The sequence below is a fragment of the Oncorhynchus nerka genome, linkage group LG21 (assembly GCF_034236695.1).
Source record: "Oncorhynchus nerka isolate Pitt River linkage group LG21, Oner_Uvic_2.0, whole genome shotgun sequence".
Lineage (NCBI taxonomy): Eukaryota > Metazoa > Chordata > Actinopteri > Salmoniformes > Salmonidae > Oncorhynchus > Oncorhynchus nerka.
In genome coordinates this window covers 32,516,904-32,539,875 of record NC_088416.1, presented here as the reverse complement: position 1 = coordinate 32,539,875, position 22,972 = coordinate 32,516,904, and the positions used below count along the sequence as shown (strand labels likewise).

Sequence of the window (22,972 nt, the reverse complement as noted above, 5' to 3'; positions counted from 1 at the left end):
ACATTAAAGCCAGTCCCTGGGAGACTGAGAACAGAGCGCAATTAGGTTGTTAGCAAATGCCTTTTATGGCAGCTGACTGCCATGGCTTGTTGTTGCCATGTTAGTGTTGGCAAAACAATCAGAAAAAAAGAGAGTGAGAAAAAAAAGAAAGAGAAAAGGAGACCGCAATAGAAAGAGGGAGTTAGCCCTGAACTCACGGCTATCTCAGGCACTAGCGGTGAAAACTGGAAGGTGCCCAGGGAACTCCAAGCTGAAGCATTATGGCAGTGTGAACATTTTGAACTTGCTTTGGCTCCCTTCCGATAAAGACAGAAATCTCAGCCCTCGCTGATGTAGCATAAAGGTCCAAAGAGGTACAGAGATTTCCAGCTGTCTTTATGGAGCCATGATGATTGTGTATAATCTCAATACAGTCAGTCAGCCGCCTGGGCCCCACAGTATAAAAGAACAGTGCTCCTGTGTGTGCTGTAGAGAACTGAGGACTAAACGTTCTCACGGGCATAGCCATGGTTAAGCAAGGCCTCCGAGACAGAATCATCACCAGTCCATTCAGCCTCTATCTGTTACTTCTATACTGGGTCTTCCCAAGGCTGCTGTGACCTGGTCAGGGAAGCTGAGGACACTCCAATAGGAAGGATGCTGGTCTTGAGTACTACTGTACTACAGATGGACTCTGCAGAGCTGAAGACACTGTTTAACAGGGAGTATCAACCAGAGACAAATCAATAGCTGGGGTCTAACAGCCCTGTCATATCAATGAGACACTGACTGTACACAGTGGTCAACACTGGCCTTTGGCTTTTGTTCAAACTGTACAGCTTTATCTAACATATGCATTTAAATTCATGGTTGGGAGGGTTTTTTTTTTTGAAGAAATGGGCAATGGTTTAGACCTGGGCTTTTGGTGTAAGTGTATGAGCATGGGTGTGGTATGTGTGTCTAAAATGCTGTATTACTTTGCGTAAAATCGCCCTCTAATATCACTTGACCATGTACTGCCCTACGGGCAAGTGTTAGACATACCTTCCTATTCCCTCCTATGAGGCAGCATGTCAGAACAGGTGAGAGTCAGACACAGACAGAGCGGTCCTCTGCACAGCACCAGACTGCAGCACAGACTGATCAGTATAGGAAACATTCCTGTGGCCAGACAGAGAATCCTGTCCTCCCTCTATAGAACACCACTAATACCTTTACAATGGGTGTCTGGCCCTGGAGAACCATATACAGCATTAAAGAGAGAGAGACGGCTGATTCCTTTTTAAAAACCTAACAGTGGACTCTGAATGGCTCTGGGTTCTTTGTTTGCATCTGTTAAACTGCACCTTGGCTGAATTCTGAGCAGGTCACCAAGCAGACTAGACTTTATTACCAGAGGCAAACTGCTGAAGCCTAGAAATGCTCCCCCTTTTTCATAATCGCTTACAGTGAGGCTGACTTGATCAGCAATGAATGGCCTCTTTCCGGCAACATTTAGGAAGAAAATCCTCATCATTTCTATAGTACCTCCCAAAGAAGCCAATTAGATGCCTGTACTGTACATGATAGAGTGTGAATAGTGGGAGTTATTTATGTTCTAATAATACTGTCTACTCTGGTGGTTAGAATTCATATCAAACATCCACAACTCTGCATCCTGGCTGTTAGCTCAACTCTCAGACATAGTTTGAACAGGGATTATTTTCCTGGTGTGAGACGGTGAGTGTAGGAGCAGGGACGTCCAGAAGGGATGGCCAGAGTGTCAGACACGGGCAAACCCCGGCAAGAGGGAGCCTCTCAACCCCCTGTATGAGAGAGGTCCGTTGCCATGGAGACAGAAGAGCAAACTCCAGGTTGTTAGCCTCTGCATGTCTGGTAGCGCAGCATCCTTGTCTGACTGTCCATGTCCACCCAATAACAGGGCAAATAGATAGGAAAATGTTGAGACTAACGAGACAACTTCTAGTTTAAATATTCTCCAATTATTTGTTTATATGCAGACAAATACATGCATACACCATACATTATGTAATGGCAGGCCTGCTACCAAACCCCAGAAACCTACCTGTCCAGTGCTGAGCTGAGTTCATCTAGTCTATGGGAGTCTGTGGTGGTGTTGCCCAGTTTGGACAAAGTGTCCATCCTCTTCATGATGACCTCCAGCATATCACTGATCTTCCTCAGCACCCCGCGAGACTCTGGACCTCCCAGCACTGCCAACACACAGACACATACAGTAGGTCAGATTATAAGAGCACAAGGGCTGGGGTCAATTCAATTTGAAGGCTGTCAATTCAGGAAATAAACTTAAGTAACAATTCAAAATGTGGAAAAACTGCATCTATTTTTAATTACTTCTCAAACTGAGGACTAGTTAAACTGAGGACTAGTTAAACTGAGGACTAGAAGCTACTTTTTTTTTTATGTTTCAATGTTTTTATTTATTTATTTGTATTAAAACCACTTTCTGAATTCATCCATGAAGAGCAAAATACTGTTAAATAGAATACAGGCATAAACTGAATGACAGAGACAGAATACAATATGGAATTTTATTGAATATTTTTGGGTAGGATAGTGTGGGGTAGGTCTCGTCTCAGAGGAATGTTCCTCAGAACCAGATGCTGATGACAGGTTGCCCCCCCCACCCACTGGGAGAACGGGGATCCGATGACGGGCCTTCAGTTGGTGGTGGTCGTTGGAAGACTGTTGCTGCAAAACAGCAAGTGGGAGACGCAAGGTTTGAGATTCATGCCCATAGACCCTATTCCAGTACACACTGACTTCACGCACAGATGCACGAGACACTTGGCTGCAGTAAGAAAGCCATCGCCATCTGCGCCTATTCAACATAGCCTAGATTTGTTTTTATTACTTCTGAACAACAACAAAAAACATTTTGGGGTTCTCATACGCCTTCAATGATGTTTTGATTCTTGCTTGAACAGCCTCGAAGATTATATTTGGTTGTGATCTTTGCAAAATAACTATTTTGGATGCAGCACTTGTTAGCTAGAATGCTAACGCTCATTGATATAGTCTGTAGCAAAAGCTAACCAATTGTACTGGTTACGGTTGAAGTGTTTTCTAAGTATAATACAGTTGATTTGCGATGATGACACAAACATTATGTTAAACAGGACATTCATACAAGCCTTAAAATCCAATTATAATCCAAAAGTAGTGTGAAATGCACTCATAAGCAACATGTAAATAGAGGCTATTTTTTTGCTGGCTTTCTCTAAGAAACCCGTGTTCTGCAAACAACTTGCGCACATCGCCCTCGTGCGGCAACGTTTGCAAACACAGAAAGGGGTCTACTGGTTGAACGAGATTAAAGTAATTATTACACGAGTGAGTCCATAGGTTAATCCGCAACCGTGGTGGAATTGCCTTAGTGTGCCATGATCATAGGGTAAAGTTACAGTGGGGCAAAAAAGTATTTAGTCAGCCACCAATTGTGCAAGTTCTTCCACTTAAAAAGATGAGAGAGGCCTGTAATTTTCATCATACATACACTTCAACTATGACAGACAAAATGAGAAGAAAAAAATCCAGAAAATCACATTGTAGGATTTTTAATGAATTTATTTGCAAATTATGGTGGAAAATAAGTATTTGGTCACCTACAAACAAGCAAGATTTCTGGCTCTCACAGACCTGCAACTCCTTCTTTAAGAGGCTCCTCTGTCCTCCACTCGTTACCTGTATTAATGGCACCTGTTTGAACTTGTTATCAGTATAAAAGACACCTGTCTACAACCTCAAACAGTCACACTCCAAACTCCACTATGTCCAAGACCAAAGACCTGTCAAAGGACACCAGAAACAAAATTGTAGACCTGCACCAGGCTGGGAAGACTGCATCTGCAATAGGTAAGCAGCTTGGTTTGAAGAAATCAACTGTGGGAGCAATTATTAGGAAATGGAAGACATACAAGACCACTGATAATCTCCCTCGATCTGGGGCTCCACGAAAGATCTCACCCCATGGGGTCAAAATGATCACAAGAACGGTGAGCAAGAATCCCAGAACCACACGGGGGGATCTAGTGAATGACCTGCAGAGAGCTGGGACCAAAGTAACAAAGCCTACCATCAGCAAGGCCATTGAAGATGAAACATGGCTGGGTCTTTCAGCATGACAATGATCCCAAACACACCCCCCGGGCAACGAAGGAGTGGCTTCGTAAGAAGCATTTCAAGGTCCTGGAGTGGCCTAGACGGTCTTCAAATCTCAACCCCGTAGGGAATCTTTGGAGGGAGTTGAAAGTCTGTGTTGCCCAGCAACAGCCCAAAAACATCACTGCTCAAGGAGAGATCTGCATGGAGGAATGGGCCAAAATACCAGCAACAGTGTGTGGAAACCTTGTGAAGACTTACAGAAAACGTTTGACCTCTGTCATTGCCAACAAAGGGTATATAACAAAGTATTGAGATAAACTTTTGTTATTGACCAAATACTTATTTTCCATCATAATTTGCAAATAAATTCATTAATCCTACAATGTGATTGGATTTTTTTTCTCATTTTGTCTGTCATAGTTGAAGTGTACCTATGATGAAAATTACAAGCCTCTCATCTTTTTAAGTGGGAGAACTTGCACAATTGGTGGCTGACTAAATACTTTTTTGCCCCACTGTAATAGGTGAATGACATTCCACACGCTTGCTAATCGTAAAGGAGGAGGAGAGACCTGACGCTATGCTGATGAGGTAATGTTACAGGCACTACCCTATAAATACCGGCTATACTGATGAGGTAATGTTACAGGCACTACCCTATAAATACCGGCTATACTGATGAGGTAATGTTACAGGCACTACCCTATAAATACAGGCTGTACTGATGAGGTAATGTTACCGGCACTACCCTATAAATACAGGCTGTACTGATGAGGTAATGATACAGGCACTACCCTATAAATACCGGCTATACTGATGAGGTAATGTTACAGGCACTACCCTATAAATACCGGCTATACTGATGAGGTAATGTTACAGGCACTACCCTATAAATACCGGCTATACTGATGAGGTAATGTTACAGGCACTACCCTATAAATACCGGCTATACTGATGAGGTAATGTTATAGGCACTACGCTATAAATACCGGCTATACTGATGAGGTAATGTTATAGGCACTACCCTATAAATACCGGCTATACTGATGAGGTAATGTTATAGGCACTACCCTATAAATACCGGCTATACTGATGAGGTAATGTTATAGGCACTACCCTATAAATACCGGCTATACTGATGAGGTAATGTTATAGGCACTACCCTATAAATACCGGTTATCCAGTCCTCGGGTGCCTGATTGGTGTCACAGTTTTCCCCCATCCCTAGCAAACACACCTGATTTAAACTAATTGCATTTTTAACTGAATATCATGATTAGATGATTATTGGAGTCAGGTGTGTTAGCTGGGGCAAAAGTGTGGCACCAATCAGGCCCCCGAGGACTGGAGTTGCCCTGGGCTATGCTGATGAGTGAGATAGTGATGTGAATTATATGAGCAAGCGAGCGGGCGGGCGTGCAGGCGGGCAGGCAGGCAGGCGGGCAGGCGGGCAGGCGGGCAGGCAGGCAGGCAGACAGGTGATAGAGATCTGTTGTGTGGTTAACTGATATATTGACAAAGAGAACTGCCAATTAAATCAGACATGTTGGAAGTACAAGCACCATTGCCTCTGATCCATACTGTCAGCATATCAGCATCATCCAAAATGAGTTAATCTAACTAAAAAAAATCAATCCCTGGGCTAAGTACAACACAGAACCTAGGGGACAAACCTCCTGCTTCCTCACTCCCACGGCCTATCCATTCTACAATATGAAGAATAAATTAAATCTAGAATCGGCTTCCTATTTCTCAACAAAGCATCCTTCACTCATGCTGCCAAACATACCCTCGTAAACTGACTATCCTACCGATCCTTGACTTCGGCAATGTCATTTACAAAATAGCCTTCAACACTCTACTCAACAAATTGGATGCAGTCTATCACAGTGCCATCCTTTTTGTCACCAAAGCCTCATATACAACCCACCACTGCGACCTGTACACTCTCGTTGGCTGGCTCTCGCTTCATACTCGTCGCCAAACCCACTGGCTCCAGGTCATCTACAAGTCTTTGCTAGGTGAAGCCCCGCCTTATCTCAGCTCACTGGTCACCATAGCAGCACCCACCCGTTGCACGCGCTCCAGCAGGTATATTTCACTGGTCACCCCCAAAACCAATTCCTCCTTTGGCCGCCTTCCCTTCCAGTTCTCTGCTGCCAATGACTGGAACGAACTGCAAAAATCACTGAAGCTGAAGACTCGTATCTTCCACACTAATTTTAAGCACCAGCTGTCAGAGCACCTCACAGAACACAGCACCTGTACATAACCCATCTGTAAATAGCCCATCAAACTACCTCATCCCCATACTGTATTTATTTATTTATTTTGCTCCTTTGCACCCCAGTATCTCTACTTGCACATTCATCTTCTGCAAATCTATCACTCCAGTGTTTAATTGCTTTAATGTAATTATTTCGCAAGTATGGCCTATTTATTGCCTTACCTCCCTTATCTTTCCTCATTTGCACACACTTTATATAGACTTTTTCTACTGTATGTTTGTTTATTCCATGTGTAACTCTGTGTTGTTGTATGTGTCGAACTGCTTTGCTTTATCATGGCCAGGTCGCAGTTGTAAATGAGAACTTGTTCTCAACTAGCCTACCTGGTTAAATAAAAAATGAAGCTTAATGCCTTTTCAAAGGCTGCGTCACAATACAGATTCACTCAAGATTGCATTTGAAATGCAATGCATTGCAGACAGATGTTGCATGAATATCTCAGCCAGGCCCTGTGGTATTTTCGGTGCACCTTGACAAAACAACATCCAGGAGTTTCTCTATTTTGTTTATTTAACCTTTATTTAACTAGGCAAGTCACTAAGAACAAATTCGTATTTACGATGACGGCCTACTAAAAGGCAAAAGGCCTCCTGCGGGGACGGGGGCTGAGATTAGAAAAATTCAAAAACACCTTCATTTGACCTTCATTACTGAGGCAGAGAACACAGGGACAAACATGAAGGGAACAAATTAGGCTGACGTTTCTGTTTTTCCCCTTCTCTCGCGGCTCCAATTACCCAGAGAGAGCAAGGGAACCAGAATGATGCTGTTAGCACTCACCTGGTCAATGAAAGAGCCCGTAGCTATTAGACCAGGGTCAACTCAGTTCTCCACCACACCACACTCACATGTCACAGCCATGCTCTCCCTTATGTTTACCTAATTACTCTGCTCGAACTCCACAATGGAGAATTTATTAACTAAAGAGCACACCCAAGTCAAACAGAATGTTGAATCAATATAACCAGCTCTGCAGTTAAATGAGAATAGTACAGCTTCTGGTTAACAAGCTGTTAAAAAGAGGAGTGTTCCTTTTAGGTCATTGTACCAAAAGTCCAGATGCAAAACTAAATAATAGCCTTATCCTTACCTATGTCTGACAGTCTGAGTCGTTGAGAACACTGACACTGACCAACAACAGCCCCAAAATGCTGTGACTGTGGTGTGAATGAAATAGAGCTTAACCTTTACGTGGTCATTCATCAAGCGTATTAGGCTCTTAAAAATGCATTGTGTGCAGACTCACTTGCTTTCACTGTCAGACTTCATTTGTCACCGTCTAAGAGAAAGTCACCTTTGTCAGAAAAAAAGAAACAGTTTTAAATTAAACCACACAACAAAACAAACTCAAGAGTAAGTACTTAAATCAGGGGAGAAACTGATTAGAATGGAATTGATCTTCCTGCACTGGAGATTCACGGTGTGTGTGTGTGTGTGTGTGTGTGTGTGTGTGTGTACAAGTGTGCCCCTGTGACATGTGTGTAAATATACAGACACGCTTTTATCTCAAATGTTTTCCTTTCATCCTGTCATGGTTACATCTTCCATACCTGTCTAGAGTGAACAATTAAAACAGGCTAGATAGGCTTCTCTTCATTCACTAAAGCTGACAGCAGGGGCTGTTCATACAGTTGAATTCAGAAGTTCACATACACCTTAGCCAAATGCATTTAAACATTTTCACAATTCCTGACATTTAATCCTAGTAAAAATTCCCTGTCTTAGGTCAGTTAGGATCACCACTTTATTTTAGCAATGTGAAATGTCAGAATTATAGTAGACAATGATTTATTTCAGCTTTTATTTATTTTATCACATTCCCAGTGGGTCAGAAGTTTACATACACTCAATTAGTATTTGGTAGCATTGCCTTTAAATGGTTTAACTTGGATCAAACGTTTCAGGTAGCCTTCCACAAGCTTCCCACTATAAGTTGGGTGAATTTTGGCCCATTCCTCCTGACAGAGCTGGTGTGACTGAGTCAGGTTTGTAGGCCTCCTTGCTCGCACACGCTTTTTCAGTTCTGCCCACACATTTTCTATAGGATTGAGGTCAGGGCTTTGTGATGGCCACTCCAATACCTTGACTTTGTTGTCCTTAAGCCATTTTGCTACAACTTTGAAAGTTTGCTTGGGGTCATTGTCCATTTGGAAGATCCATTTGCGACCAAGCTTTAAACTTCCTGACTGATGTCTTGAGATGTTGCTTCAATATATCCACATAATTTTACTACCTCATGAAGCCATCTATTTTGTGAAGTGCACCAGCCCCTCCTGCAGCAAAGCACCCCCACACCATGATGCTGCCACCCCCGTGCTTCATGGTTAGGATGATGTTCTTCATTTTGCAAGCCTCCCCCTTTTCCCTCCAAACATAACGATGGTCATTATGGCCAAACAGTTCTATTTTTGTTTCATCAGACCAGAGGACATTTCTCCATAAAGTATGATCTTCGTCCCCATGTGCAGTTGCAAACCGTAGTCTGGCTTTTTAATGGCGGTTTTGGAGCAGTGGCTTCTTCCTTGCTGAGTGGCCTTTCAGGTTATGTAAATATAGGACTCGTTTTAGTGTAGATATAGATACTTTGTACCCGTGTTTCCTCCAGCATCTTCACAAGGTTCTTTGCTGTTCTTCTGGGATTGATTTGCACTTTTCGCACCAAAGTACGTTCATCTCTAGGAGACAGAATGCGTGTCCTTCCTGAGCGGTATGATGGCTGCGTTGTCCCACGGTGTTTATACTTGCATACTATTGTTTGTACAGATGAACGTGGTACCTTCAAGCGGAATTTGCTCCCAAGGATGAACCAAAATTGTGGAGGTCTTGGCTGATTTCTTTTGATTGTCCCTTGATGTCAAGCAAAGAGGCACTGAGTTTGAAGGTAGGCCTTGAAATACATCCACAGGTACACCTCCAATTGACTCAAATGATGTCAATTAGCCTATCAGAAGCTTCTAAAGCCATGACATCATTTTCAGGACTTTTCCAAGCTGTTTAAAAGGCACAGTCAACTTAGTGTATGTAAACTTCTGACCCACTGGAATTGTGATACAGTGAATTTTTAGTGAAATAATCTGTCTGTAAACAATTGTTGGAAAAATGACTTGTGTCATGCACAAAGTAGATGTCCTAACCGACTTGCCAAAACTATAGTTTGTTAACAAGAAGTGTGTAGGTAGAGTGGTTGAAAAACGAGTTATGACTCCAACCTAAGTGTATGTAAACTTCCCACTTCAACTGTACATCCATTTAAATGAAATCCCCAGACTGGACCAGTTTGACAAAATCATGACTCAAAAGGAGAGAGAGGGAGATCTGTAATGTACAGAAACACTTCAAAAGAACATCTCCCGTAATTTCCTGGTAATAACTGTTATAGAATGCTGAAATACAGCATATGCTCGCCCTACAGTAATGCTAGGGATTGAAATAATTCCACAATAGCAAAAAATTATGTAGAAGTCATTCATAATTTTCAACATCAAGAGCAATTCTATTGATGCATTTGTTCAACAGGGGAGCATGAGGCTTACAGAGACGGTCTCTCAACCAGAGTCGAGGCTATAAAGCAGGTGCCACGTTCCAGGAAGGCTCTCCCTGCCGCATGGAGTCTAAACACTGCCCCTGGGCTATGAGTCTAGGTGGAACTGGAACGTAGCTTCACAATAACGACGTTTCTCACACGTCTCGCCCATAAATCGTCATTATGGAAACTAACACCCCTCCCACGCAGTACATTTTAAAAATTATTTGATATATGTTCGCAATCTATTGTTCATCAGCTACCTCTATGTATTGCTCCAGCGACTAGCCTATCCCCTGGAGGTGAACAGGCTAATGTGTTTTCACCAAATCCTGCGCTGTTAGTGGTTTCAGCAGCCGGTTTGCCGATAGTATCTGTGTGCTAATGTGGGCCGTTGCCATGTCATTCCTCATCTACTGGTTAATAAAGGGCCCATTTAACAAGAACTAATCTCCTTTAACAACTCTATTTTGTAAGTGCCACAACACAATCGATTTTATGAACAAATTCAAATTAGATAGCCATACCGTAGCAAGCTGAGAGCGGAGCACTGGTCGGCTAGTCTCATTTCACAGTCACTGTGCCTCCACCACTGGTTTGAAATAGCTCGCCCCAAATGGGACTGGTCACATAGATGGACAGCAAACAGACTTTCACTCTATTTTTATTTTTTTTATGGCTCGCTGTACTATAGGAAAAAGAATTTGCTTACATTCACCACTTTTTTCATAACACTGTGTTGTGTTTCTTGCCAGCTAGGATGAGAAACATCTGTTCATAGGAATAATTCATTAGATCAGTGTAGTACTTTTCCGAGCAGCTTTGCATGAACAGTTACTAATTGTCTGCTCTCTCATTGACTTTTAGTAAGGACACATATTAACGTTATAGGTCCTGAGAGTCTGGCGTCTGAACTACAACGGTTTCCTGCAGCCCGTCATCAGAGCCTCTGAGGTGAGGACAGATAATAAGTTCAGGAACCAGAAGGGCTCCCAGTGGGTTAATAAGGCATGTATGAGTCAATGGTGTGAAGTGAATATTGCCCTGGTTGGCAATATAACGTCATAGTACTAATCAAATTCCAACTTGGTTTATTGATCACTCCAGCTAAGATTCATTTAGCTGAGAGCTCTTACTGCCTGGACACTGTTAGATCTGAATCTGAGCCGCATGTCATTTAGATTGAAATACAAGTGTTCAGATATGTGAGAGTGCCCTTTGGCAAGGCTTTCATCGAAGTTATTATTTTGCGTTTCATCCAGACCTTTTCAGAAAAGAACATGTCCCTCTCTGCGAAGCATTGTAAGAGCCTGTATACTTCTTCTTTCTGAAAATAATATTAACCTTTTACTGCAGTGGGCTAAATCAGGGTCACACAGAGTGTTTCTTGGTAGTCCTAAACAAATCTACTTTGAAACAAAAAGTATACACCTCACACAGATGGTTATGTACCTACCCTGGGGCGGCAGGGTAGCCTAGTGGTTAGAGCGTTGGACTAGTAACCGGAAGGTTGCAAGTTCAAACCCCCGAGCTGACAAGGTACAAATCTGTCATTCTGCCCCTGAACAGGCAGTTAACCCACTGTTCCTAGGCCATCATTGAAAATAAGAATTTGTTCTTAACTGGTTAAATAAAAGGTCAAATTAAAGATATAGAGTTGAAATGTATAACATTGTCATGCCCTAACCTTAGAGAGCTGTTTTATTTCTCTATTTGGTTAGGGTGGGCATTCTTTCTTTATTTTTATGTTTTGGCCGGGTATGGTTCAGTGACAGCTGTCTATCGTTGTCTCTGATTGGGAATCATACTTAGGTAGCCCTTCTTACCCTCCTTTCAGTGTGGGTAGTTGACTTTTGTTAGTGGCACTATAGCCCTGTAAGCTTCACGGTTGTTAATTTTGTTTCTTGTTGGCGTCATTCTAATAAAAAGAAAAGGTACGCTCACCACGCCGCACTTTGGTCCACTTCCAACGACGGCCGTGACAAACATTTTGAGTTTGCATCCCAATATTACACTTGATATCACAGAAGACTGAAATAGAGCAACAGTTTTTGTTTATTAATTATAGAATTCTGGCAAATATGAATAACATTCCACTTATGAAGCCACTAGAGGGCGATTTGGTCATTTGACTGCAGGAAACTACAAGAGCACGAGACATGCTATGCATCATTGCGAGCTAACATAATCGTGAGCAGTCATCCTCCTAGTTTTTGGGCAGTAATACACATCAAAATGTTTGTGGCGTGGATCATGAAATCTAGTTCATTTAAACAAATTGGCAAAAGAGAGAAAACACAACAGTAAAGCATCATCCATGCCCTGTGTGTGCACACAGTACACTGTAATCCAGTAAGGCTTCAGACACACAAACATGATACACTTTAATGCTGGTGTTTGCCATGCCATGCTTTGCCTAATGTCAACCTCTGTGTTGCCTTTGCTACTGTGGCTGTCTGTGGGCATCCTTTCCTCAGCCTCCTGTGGTGGGTCATCACACTGCGCTAATCCTGCAGACACACTCGCTGTCTGTCTGGTGTGTGTGTGTCTGTGTGTCTGTCTGGTGTGTGTGTGTGTGTGTGTGTGTGTGTGTGTGATGAGATCCAGGTGAAGGGGGAGTAGAGGGAAAAGGACTGCTGTTGAGGAGAGAGAGAGTAGGATGAGAAAAAGAAAGTGATAGTTTAGGGTTGGGAACTGCCAGGGACTTCATTATCACCATACTTAGGTCCCGATACGATATGTATTGTAAATCTCACGATTCTACAGTATATGTACTGTGTGAGAGCAAAATTACAAGATTATGTTATAATAATGTTATTGCATCAAATGGTAGTTTTATGCAACAGAATAGAGTTCTTAGAACTCTAATGTGTCTGTGAACTGAGAGTGGGCCTCTGGGGCATAGTGCTGACAGTAGATTTACGATGCCTTAGGTGATAAACAAGCCACATTCCACTCATGTGAGGGAGAATGCACTGGTCTGACTGGAGAGAGAGAGATGGCTCCGGTATAGATAATGATGAGGTGAACCTTGTTTTGGGGGCAAGATCCTGGTTTCCACACAATGAGAACAGTCTTTACAGCAGATACTGTCTGCTGTGAATTATTCATTTTATTTCATACGAATCCTAACCTTGTGACCCATTCCACACATCTTTTGTCGTGTAGACTAAGGGGGAGTATCTTTCCTATAGAAGATAGTTGTATCCTTTGTGTCGGGGCTCTCAACAAATCATCTAGGGGTGGTTCGTCGACCAGCCATCGTTATTGCAGATCACTCACATCATTCACTTGTGTGTGTGTCTGACCTGCTTTCCTTATTAATACGTGAATAAAGACTAAGTAGAACTCTGATGTGTGATAAGTTTCTCTCTCCTCATTTGATAATAAAGAAATAACCACCACAATTGTGATTTGATACTTGCGATTCTATAGTGATTTGATGTTCCAAACATAATGCCCATTATATGTCTGCTGCAGAGGAGGCTGGTAGGAGTAGCTTTAGGAGGACGGGCTCATTTTAATGGCTGGAATGGAACAAATGGTACAGAGTCCAACGTTGTTTCCAGATGTTTTATGTGTGATACCATTCCAATAATTCCATCCTAGTCTTTACAATGAGCCTGTCCTCCTATAGCTCCTCCCACCAGCCTCCTCTGGTCTACTGCAGAGAGAGAGAGATCATGAGAAAATTTGTTGTGATCAGTCAGGGAAATAAAAGTGCTGAAGACTTGTTGGCTCACTGTTTAAAAAGAAGATGGAGAACAAGCTACAGGATGAAAAATACCAGAGTTTTGGAGCAGGTACAGCCGACTAATGCTACCTAAAGTAGCAAAAAAGTGACAAATATCAATAAAATCTATAACATGCACAGACAGACACACATATCTGACCCTGTATTGAATTGTATTTATGCATATCCCTATTGACAATTAGCCTTCAGTTTTTCAAAGGGTTGTGTACAACTGAGAAATGTTGGTACATAAAACTTGAGAGTACTGTGTGTGTGTGTGTGTGTGGTTTTCCTGGTTGAGGACCCTTGGGGTGTCAGTCCCTCCCCCCTCTCACCTGCTAGATTGGTAGATTCACACTCCCCCTAGCCCTGCTGCTCTCACTCCTCATACGAATATTCATTAACAGGAGGACTGATTGAGAATGAGTTGCTCTAGTGTACCCGGCAGCCATGGGGGAGCTGACAGAACCAGAACCTATTAGAGCCGACAACCTCTGTCACTTATCCTCTCTCTCCTCATTGCACCTGACAGCCCAGAAAGAGGAAACTATCTACACTAATGTATCTGTCTATGCTTCTCCACAGCTTCAATTAAAAACCTGCCTCTTCCTCCTATTAACCCTCCCTCCCCCTACAGACAATATACACAGACACAAACAAACCCGAAACACATTTTAGGAGAACCACAAGCAAGTTGGAGGCCAGTCTTCTTCATTGGTATGAATGGCAGACATAAGATGGAACCACCGTAGATGGGGAGCTTTTATGTAGATACTAACAATGTTTACATTCAGCATTCAGTTCACATTTGACCTCCCACCACCACCACCACCACCACCACCACCACCATTCTTATGTTCTGATTGAACGTGTGGCCCGGTATTTTCAGGGTAAATAAGAAATCGAATCCCACCAACAACACAAAGAGGGGAACCGCTGAGTCAGGGACTCTGCACAAGGCTTCTGAGTCAATGTAATGCACACACACATCCAGTTCTCACACACACACTCCTTCAAACAATACATACTGACGACTATGTTCAGCATTAGGCATTCATGTTTGCCATTCAGAGGGTGATTTAAGTGCCTTTGAACGGGATATGGTAGTAGGTGCCAGGCGCACTGGTTTGAGTGTGCCAAGAACTGCAACGCTGCTGGGTTTTCACACTTTTCTACTGTGTGTAGCAACAATGGTCCACCACCCAAAGGACATCCAGCCAACTTGACACAACTGTGGGAAGCATTGGAGTCAACGTGGGCCAGCATCCCTGTGGAATGATTTCAACACCTTGTAGAGTCCGTGCCCTAACAAATTGAGGCTGTTCAGAGGGCAAAAGGGATGCAACTCCATATTAGGAAGGTGTTCCTAATATTCTGTATACTTGAACACTCCAGAGAACTAATCATAACATTTAAATTGGACATTTTAGTCATTTAGCAGGCGCTCTTATGCAGATTGACTTCCAGTTATTTATATAACTTTAAAAAGGTTTGCACTATAATTTTACATATTCGTTTCTCTTCTAGAAATCATGTTTGTGAGAACGCAAGGACAATCCCTTAATGACTGATGAAGGTTTGATCAATCAACACAGAATTAAGATGACTGAAAATCTTTTCAACTGCTCAAGATGAGAAATCTTTGAGGTTTCTCTCCTCTCCCCCCTCTCCTCTCTCCCTCCTCTCTCCTCTGCAGAACCCCATGCCTTCTTACCCTGGTGGATGCCATCAGATCTGCTATCAAAAACATTTGTGCAGCCTCCCTACCCATAGAAACATGGTATTTTCCTTCTGCAAAATGTCACTACCTATCGTGGAAAATAGAGTGAGAAAGATCTGTACAACATGGCTGTCGTGAGCTTTTCAAAATCCAACAGAAAAGCATCCGTCTCTTTGTCTGGCCACCCTGATGGAAGCTCATGTCTTCTTTAGTCACAGCAGCTCACCTCAGTACAGCCTGCTGGACCTCCTGCAGTGTCTCTCTGTCCGTGGGGACTACACAGCCTGCTGGACCTCCTGCAGTGTCTCTCTGTCCGTGGGGACTACACAGCCTGCTGGACCTCCTGCAGTGTCTCTGTCCGTGGGGACTACACAGCCTGCTGGACCTCCTGCAGTGTCTCTCTGTCCGTGGGGACTACACAGCCTGCTGGACCTCCTGCAGTGTCTCTCTGTCCGTGGGGACTGGACCTCCTGCAGCCTGCTGGACCTCCTGCAGTGTCTCTCTGTCCGTGGGGACTACACAGCCTGCTGGACCTCCTGCAGTGTCTCTCTGTCCGTGGGGACTACACAGCCTGCTGGACCTCCTGCAGTGTCTCTCTGTCCGTGGGGACTACACATGCATGCTGTAACAAAGTGTCTCTCTGCCGTGGGGACTACACAGCCTGCTTCCTATTTTTCGTGGGGAAAACCAGCCTGCAGAAGACCTCCTGCAGTGTCCTCTGTTGGGGACTCACATGCATGCTGTAACAAAGGCCATTCTTCCCTTTTTTCAAAACCACTTCTGAGAAGAGGCAATCTATGTTTTTTTAGAGACCTGTACAGTAAAGAGCCATGTCTTCACTTTGAGAATACAGTTAATTGCTCTATTTTAGGTAGTGACGACTGCTGAGCGACACAATACATGGTCTATCGTTGTCATGAACGCGTCACTGAACACAGCTGCAGTGAAAGTCTTAACACGAGGATGGATTTAACTGCATTATTAGCATTTCAATGAACATGTGAACACATTGTGACAAGATAGCCGTGACATTGAATGGAGGTCAAATTAGATGTCATTTTCACACGTGTACATCCTGCAAAATAGTTCATCAGCTCTCTCGGTTTCATCCTCACCTTAGTGGCTCCTGCCCAACCACTATGTTTTCTGACGCAATACGTGACCTACTATGGGTTACAAGATGTAGGGGAAAACAACATATGTGATGAAAGTTCATGAGTTATTACCCCTCAATTGGCCTCTGGGCCTAATACGTGTGTGTGAGCCAGTCTACTTCCCTGGCCCCATATTAGCGCCAGACTCCTCCTGTTAATTAGATGTGTACCAACATCCATCAGTGGCATTTTTCTGAGAGAACACCTTAGGCCTAGTACACAAACACACTGTTACAGTGACTGAGTGAATAGACACACAGAAGCTTCATAATGGGTGGTTCCTTAAAGGATGCTACAGTGCTGTAACCTAGCTCTGATTGAGTGTGTATTGCTAGTCTGACAGAAGAGCTAATCAGATTGAGTCTGTAGAACAGCACAATGGAACTTCTGCCTCTCATCTCTCAGCCGTACAGGGGGGACAGACAAAATATGTTTACATCCAAACTACTGTATATCAACCATTTAAACAGCATCAGCCTGCCAAGGGCAAATCTTGGAGCTCATTAACTTTACCCTTTCTCCATCTACCCAACAGCCAGGCAGGGCCACATTAATAGCCCCTATGGAAAACGGGGTCTCCGTGAGGGAGGACTTCAAAGACATTATTAGAAGCCCCTGGAACACCTCTGCAGCCTTGAAGATAGAAAGGATCAAACGTTTCCCAATTTCATGCCTTCGTCCTTTCCAGGAAATAGTCCCCCACCACATCATTAGTTTCACGTTCCATGAAAGACCACCTGCATAATGCAGGTTAGCATTTATTGGGATGACTCATGTGCTGGAGGCAGCTCTGCTCAGTGGTCACTAGCTGGCCCAGCCACAAAGTCATACAACCCCAACCTTAACCACACTGATAACCCTAATGCCTAACACTAACCTACATTTAGTTTTTATTCATTTTTACAATATAGTTCATTTTGACTTTGCAGCTGGCACATCTAGTGGATATCACTCAGTTCTGCGTCACGGACAAGACTCACCCCCAAAAATGTTAACCTGCACCAATAATGGGGTAAACGTTTATACAGACATTATTTCAGTGGCCTACTGGGTGTAGCCAGGTAAAGCAACGGGACAGAAGAAGTCAATAGTACAATATTGTACTATCAATAAGAATTGAGCAACAGCAGTCACTGAGAACAGGCTACAATATATTGATTGGTATTGATGTTGACTCAGACAGGTCTGAATTGAGACATATCAATAAGTGGAGGTAACTGAAATGCAAATTCAAACTGTCTGTATGAAACCTTAGGAATCTATTCTATTTCATTGTTGGGTATCAATTCTGTATAACTTTGTGTATATCCCCAGTGTGGTCACTAATCCGAGCAGGGAGAATCCTACAACAGAGCCTGTACGCCTGCTAATTATCTCCCTGTCCACACAACAAGTCCATAAAGCCCTAGACAAACAGATCATCCAATGTAAATAGCATCAAAGCTTGCATAGTTGGATACTATACAGACAGGATCTGGGAAGAATCTACAAACGATTCATTGATTTGTAGTCCTCCCACTAGCCTACAGCAGCATCATTCATTGTATAGTAGTATACCGTATACCGACTTCTCTGAAAGAACATTATGGACAACATGTTATGATAGGCTCAGGCTGCCTCTAATGACTGTATTGTCTATAATGAACAGAAAACAGTGGACTGTCCTAACACAGTTTTGTTGAGGCTTTATCCTGTGGTTGCATTGCAAGTGTGTTCCATTATAAAAACAAACGGCTGAGGGAGAGTGAACTGTTCACTGGCGAACGCCTTTCATCAAGCAACCTTCTCTTCCCTACGTTAGAAACCAGTCTGTTGGGTTTCCTCATTTCTATACTTCCTCTCCAGTCCATCTACATCTAAACTCCTCCTCGATCAACTACGAGTCCGTTCATGAGCTCTACTAAAAGGCTTATTACCGTCACAGTCAATCTGGGATATATTTCTATGCTCAGTTGGTCTAATACGTAAAAAATATCCCCCATTTACTTGGCCCCTAGCCTTTTTCCTCCCTCTTGCAAAACACAAATTGTGTGTGTGCACGGGTGCACTAAAAGATCCTCATCACTAAAGCAGATCGCACAGTCAACAGGCTCTCTGTGTCACCCCTGGGGCCAGAAGTAGCTGACTTGGTGTCTACTATCCTGGTGCTGCTCCAATGAACACTGACCTCCATCCTTCCCATTCAATACACACACACACACACACACACATACAGAAGCTCAGAGTTTACTTAGCAAGGCTTTCCCTGGTTGGGTAGCAGGCAGTGTTTAATGAGCTGAGGGCCAAATGCCTTCCCCAGACTGCAGCCTGTGAGTGGTTAATTTATCAGGCTGCGTTCCAGCCTTCCTCTGCTTGCTTGCCTGCCTACCCACGTCCTCTCTCTCTCTCTCTCTCTCTCTCTCTGCTGGGTTTGGCATGCAGCACGGCAGATTACATTATATGAAGATTATCCATCACTTATGGATTTTATCCACAGTTTGGAGGACAGAGAGGGATTCTGCTTTAGATCAGGCTTTCACACAGACAAATAAGCTGTCACTAGAGATTCCTACTGTACTGTGTATTATCACTGCACTGCAGCAGCATTTTAGTCTACAAGCATCACTGCTGAACAAACCATAAAGTAAATCATCTGTAAAACAACAAGGCACAGGAATAATTCTGAGTTCTCTTGACTTTCTATTGTTCTGTTGGGTGGTTATGTCACCTGATAATGCCCACATTGACACGGTCTCATCCTCATAGGGCAGAGTGTCAGGCTGTAATAAAGCTGAGAGGCAACTGCGCCCAAGCTAACATTGACTCTTCTAAATGATCTGTGCACTGTGATATAAATGCAGGGGCACATAGAACAAACACAGATAACGTGCACCGAAATTTAAGAGCCTGCTTTCCCAGAGCACGCAACACTGACTAGGGTGAATACTAAAGACCTGGAGGGGGTGACATCTTAGCAAGACGACAGGGAGGTGAGGGGAGAGTAACAAGACCCACATCACCATCTCCCCAGCCCCCCTAACCCCCACCTGGTGAGCAGCAGACTGATGAGGTCTGTCAGCCGGCTGCCTGCAATCAAGGGCTTCTGCTGCACTCGGCATGTTCATCCGTGTTTATTGTGTGCAGAGAACGTATGTAGTCAGAGGCTGCCAGGCTTTACCGAGAGAGAGACGCTGTAATGTCTGTTTTCTGGAGCTTACCTTCGGCCCGCATGGTGAATGGAGTGTCTCCGGGTCGCTTGGCCGAGAACTGCCCCCCCAGGGAGGTCATTAGGAAGCACAGGCTGAAGAAGCCGATCCCCGCCACAAAGATCCTGCAGGGACAGGGACCAGGGCAGCCAGGAGACAGAGAGCAAGACTCAGGGTTAGAACTCAGGGGGAACAATAAGAGAAAAACGAGGGAGTTAAGGCAGGGGAGAAGAGAAGAGGGGGAATCAACTGTCAGAATGAAAGCAAAAGAGCTGTACAGTACAAAAGGAATGGGGCACAAGAAGATGATGCAAAATAACAAAGAAACTTAAAGATGACAAGTTTGAATTCGATGGCCATTGGTCTAATGCGTTGCAATTCTTTTCATGGGGGTCGTCAGGGGCACCTCGTATAGCTCAGCAAACAGGAGCTGACGGCATCATGAAAACAAATGCTTTTACTTCGTTTTTTTAAGTCCACTTCGGTTTCACTAAGTGTTTTGATCCCATCATTGCATTTCTTGCCATTTAACAGAGTGCAGATAATCCAATTGTCGAGACTAGAGATGGATGCATTATCAATCAATCATCATACTTAACTAATCTACCTACGGCAATGCTGGGGATCTGGTTGTGGACAAAGGATAATGGCATATTACATACAGTACATGGGTCTTGTGTACAACACAATGTATGAAAAGTCAACTGAAAAAGTATAACATTAAGGATTACAGTTGCATATTTGTGACTGCAACCACAATCCCTGTAGACATTTTCAAATGTTCCGAATGGTGGGTGGAAATGAATGCTCATAACAGATGCCTTTCAAACTGTAGATGACATCCTTGCATGAGAAAAGTGATCCACTGAGAAATGCTCATGCAAATGTTGAAATATTTGAAACCATTCCGGTCCATTCCTCCAGAGGAGAGCTGCTGGATGGAGAGCTAGATTGACATATTACACACCACAGCTCACATCACTTGCTGCTCATTTAACACGGGTTATGAAATTGCTTTCCTTCTTCTCATCCTACGGGTAGCCCTTTAAAAGAGAGCTTCATTTAATTCAGAGGAAACATTATACTCTTACTGCCGAAGAGCGATGTCACACTTCATCACTGTCCAATATTTGGGCTAATGGTGAAGAGCTGAGTTTTGTGCTCATGAAAGCTAAAGCCAGTGTGTTCAGAAATACACATAACTAGTTGATATCACCTACTGTCAGCTGATCTGTACCTTTGTGTGCTTGCATGTCAATGAACACATTCTACACACATTAATTCATTCACAGTAGACACTAGGCACAAGCCTAACTGCCTTTAAAGTAAGTGCTGGCAGAGTTCAGGTTTACCATAGTGATCAGAGTATGCCCAAGAGCTCTGAAACAATGCACTGATCTATATTGACTCAAGTGTCAAGTGCATAGGCCTACTGTATAGGTACATGCATGTCATTCTGTGTGCAGGGGAAAATACAGGCAAACTACTGTAGAAATATGTAGTTCATATTCAGTCTTGTTGTGCACTATCTGCAATGCACCTTGACCTGTTATTCCATTAGCCTACTAACATGTTTCTGACATGACAGATCCATTTTCACACCTCTATGACATCACAGGTGTGTACTCCTGTCAAGGCAACCTGACTACTGTGAGTTTGTTGTAGTCTATTCATGACGTTCCCATTTTCATAAGGGTAACACATTTTTTTTCCCAACTCAATTTCAGACTTAGGCTACACAGAGAGAGAACATTGCCTGTACATCGAGACCACTAGAACAGTAGCCTACATGTAAATGCTTACCTGAATGGTTTGAACGTCAAAAGACATCTTCTCACCATAGTTGAATAGTCTGTGTTCACAGCACTCATTTTCTGGAGAAGGAGAAAACGCAAAGAGCCCCCAACATTGTGTATTTTTCACAAAGTGTCCTAAGCGCAAACATAAATATAGTCATTGTGAATTAATAGAGCTTTAAAAAAAATATCGATACATCGACTTCGGAATCGGATAACCAATACTGCACGTGCTTGGTTTAGTGGAGTTCAGACGGAATACACTCCGCTTACCCAGCTGCATACAATAGTTTGCTTCCGCTGAGTTTAAATTAGTCCGTAAATTAACCCGGACTCCGGAGTCCTAGTCGTTCTATTGGAAAAACAAAAGTAATATTGTTCACTCCTCTCCCTGTTAACATGGTAAACGTGTATGTGTTTCAAGTTGGGAAAAGGGTAGCAGAGTTATCGAGCGTAAAAGTCCATTGCTCACCAGTGAGCACACAATGTGTGCTAGACTCCATTCGCTTTCTGGCGGTGTATTTTCAGATTGTGCAAGTAGCCTAGAACTGTCTTCAGTGCAGCGCCATCTAACGAGTGATACATGCAATCAAAAGTTTCAGTATTGCAGGACAAATGACTCCTGTTTTCATAAAAAATGTCCCAGTCAGCCCTGCACAGAAGCCTAAATCAAAATAGCAGTGAATTAGTCTCTAGAATAGAAAGCCAACATCATAGATAGCCTAGTTCCTACAGTTCTCATTTAAAAGCACACAAGCTATTCAATAACAAAATACATGTTTAGTCTTTGGACAGTATAATTTACTTTAAATTTACCAGATTTTTTCACATCCGTTGACGCTGTGGCCTACTTTTTTACTTTCAGCACCATGGCCAGTTCCCTTTGACGTCAGCAGCTGAGCAGACATAAACTCAGCAACAACAACAAAAAACGTCTCTTTTTCAGGACCCTGTCTTTCAAAGATAATTCGTAAAAATCCCAATAACTTCACAGATCTTCATTGTAATTAAAGCGGCTGACAGTGAGAGGACATTTCTTTTTTTGGTGAGTTTATCAACAGCAGCACTCAATGGTCTGAATGGGAGGACATTCAAACAAAGTGTCGTATGACAGCTGCAGTGTGACTGGTAGGACTAGGACCGGACGAGTTTGCATCAGTGAAGAGTTTGCACCTGTTAGACTAGCCTGCTTTGGCCCATTCTATGAATCCAATTGCTAAGAATCTACTCTACTATTCTAATATATAGCTAGGTAACTATGGGCAGAAGTTACTCACAACGTTGAATGATCTCACCTTTCCACAATGTATCCTCTATCCTCCCTCTGGCTTTTTGTAACCTAGTGAAAATGTTTTATATATAATATGATAACTAATGATATGAGACCTGAAAACTGGAGGAGAGATGGATGAAACCGATTGTCACAATCCCTAGATTTCATTCAGACACCCATGAAAATCAACATGTCT

At 43.1% G+C, this 22,972-nt stretch overlaps 1 pseudogene; it reads right to left on the bottom strand.

Moving 5' to 3' along the window:
- Window positions 1-22,035, bottom strand: part of LOC115104299 (alpha-1,6-mannosylglycoprotein 6-beta-N-acetylglucosaminyltransferase B-like) — a 91,538-nt pseudogene extending 69,503 nt beyond the window's left edge.
- Window positions 22,036-22,972: the final 937 nt, after the last annotated feature.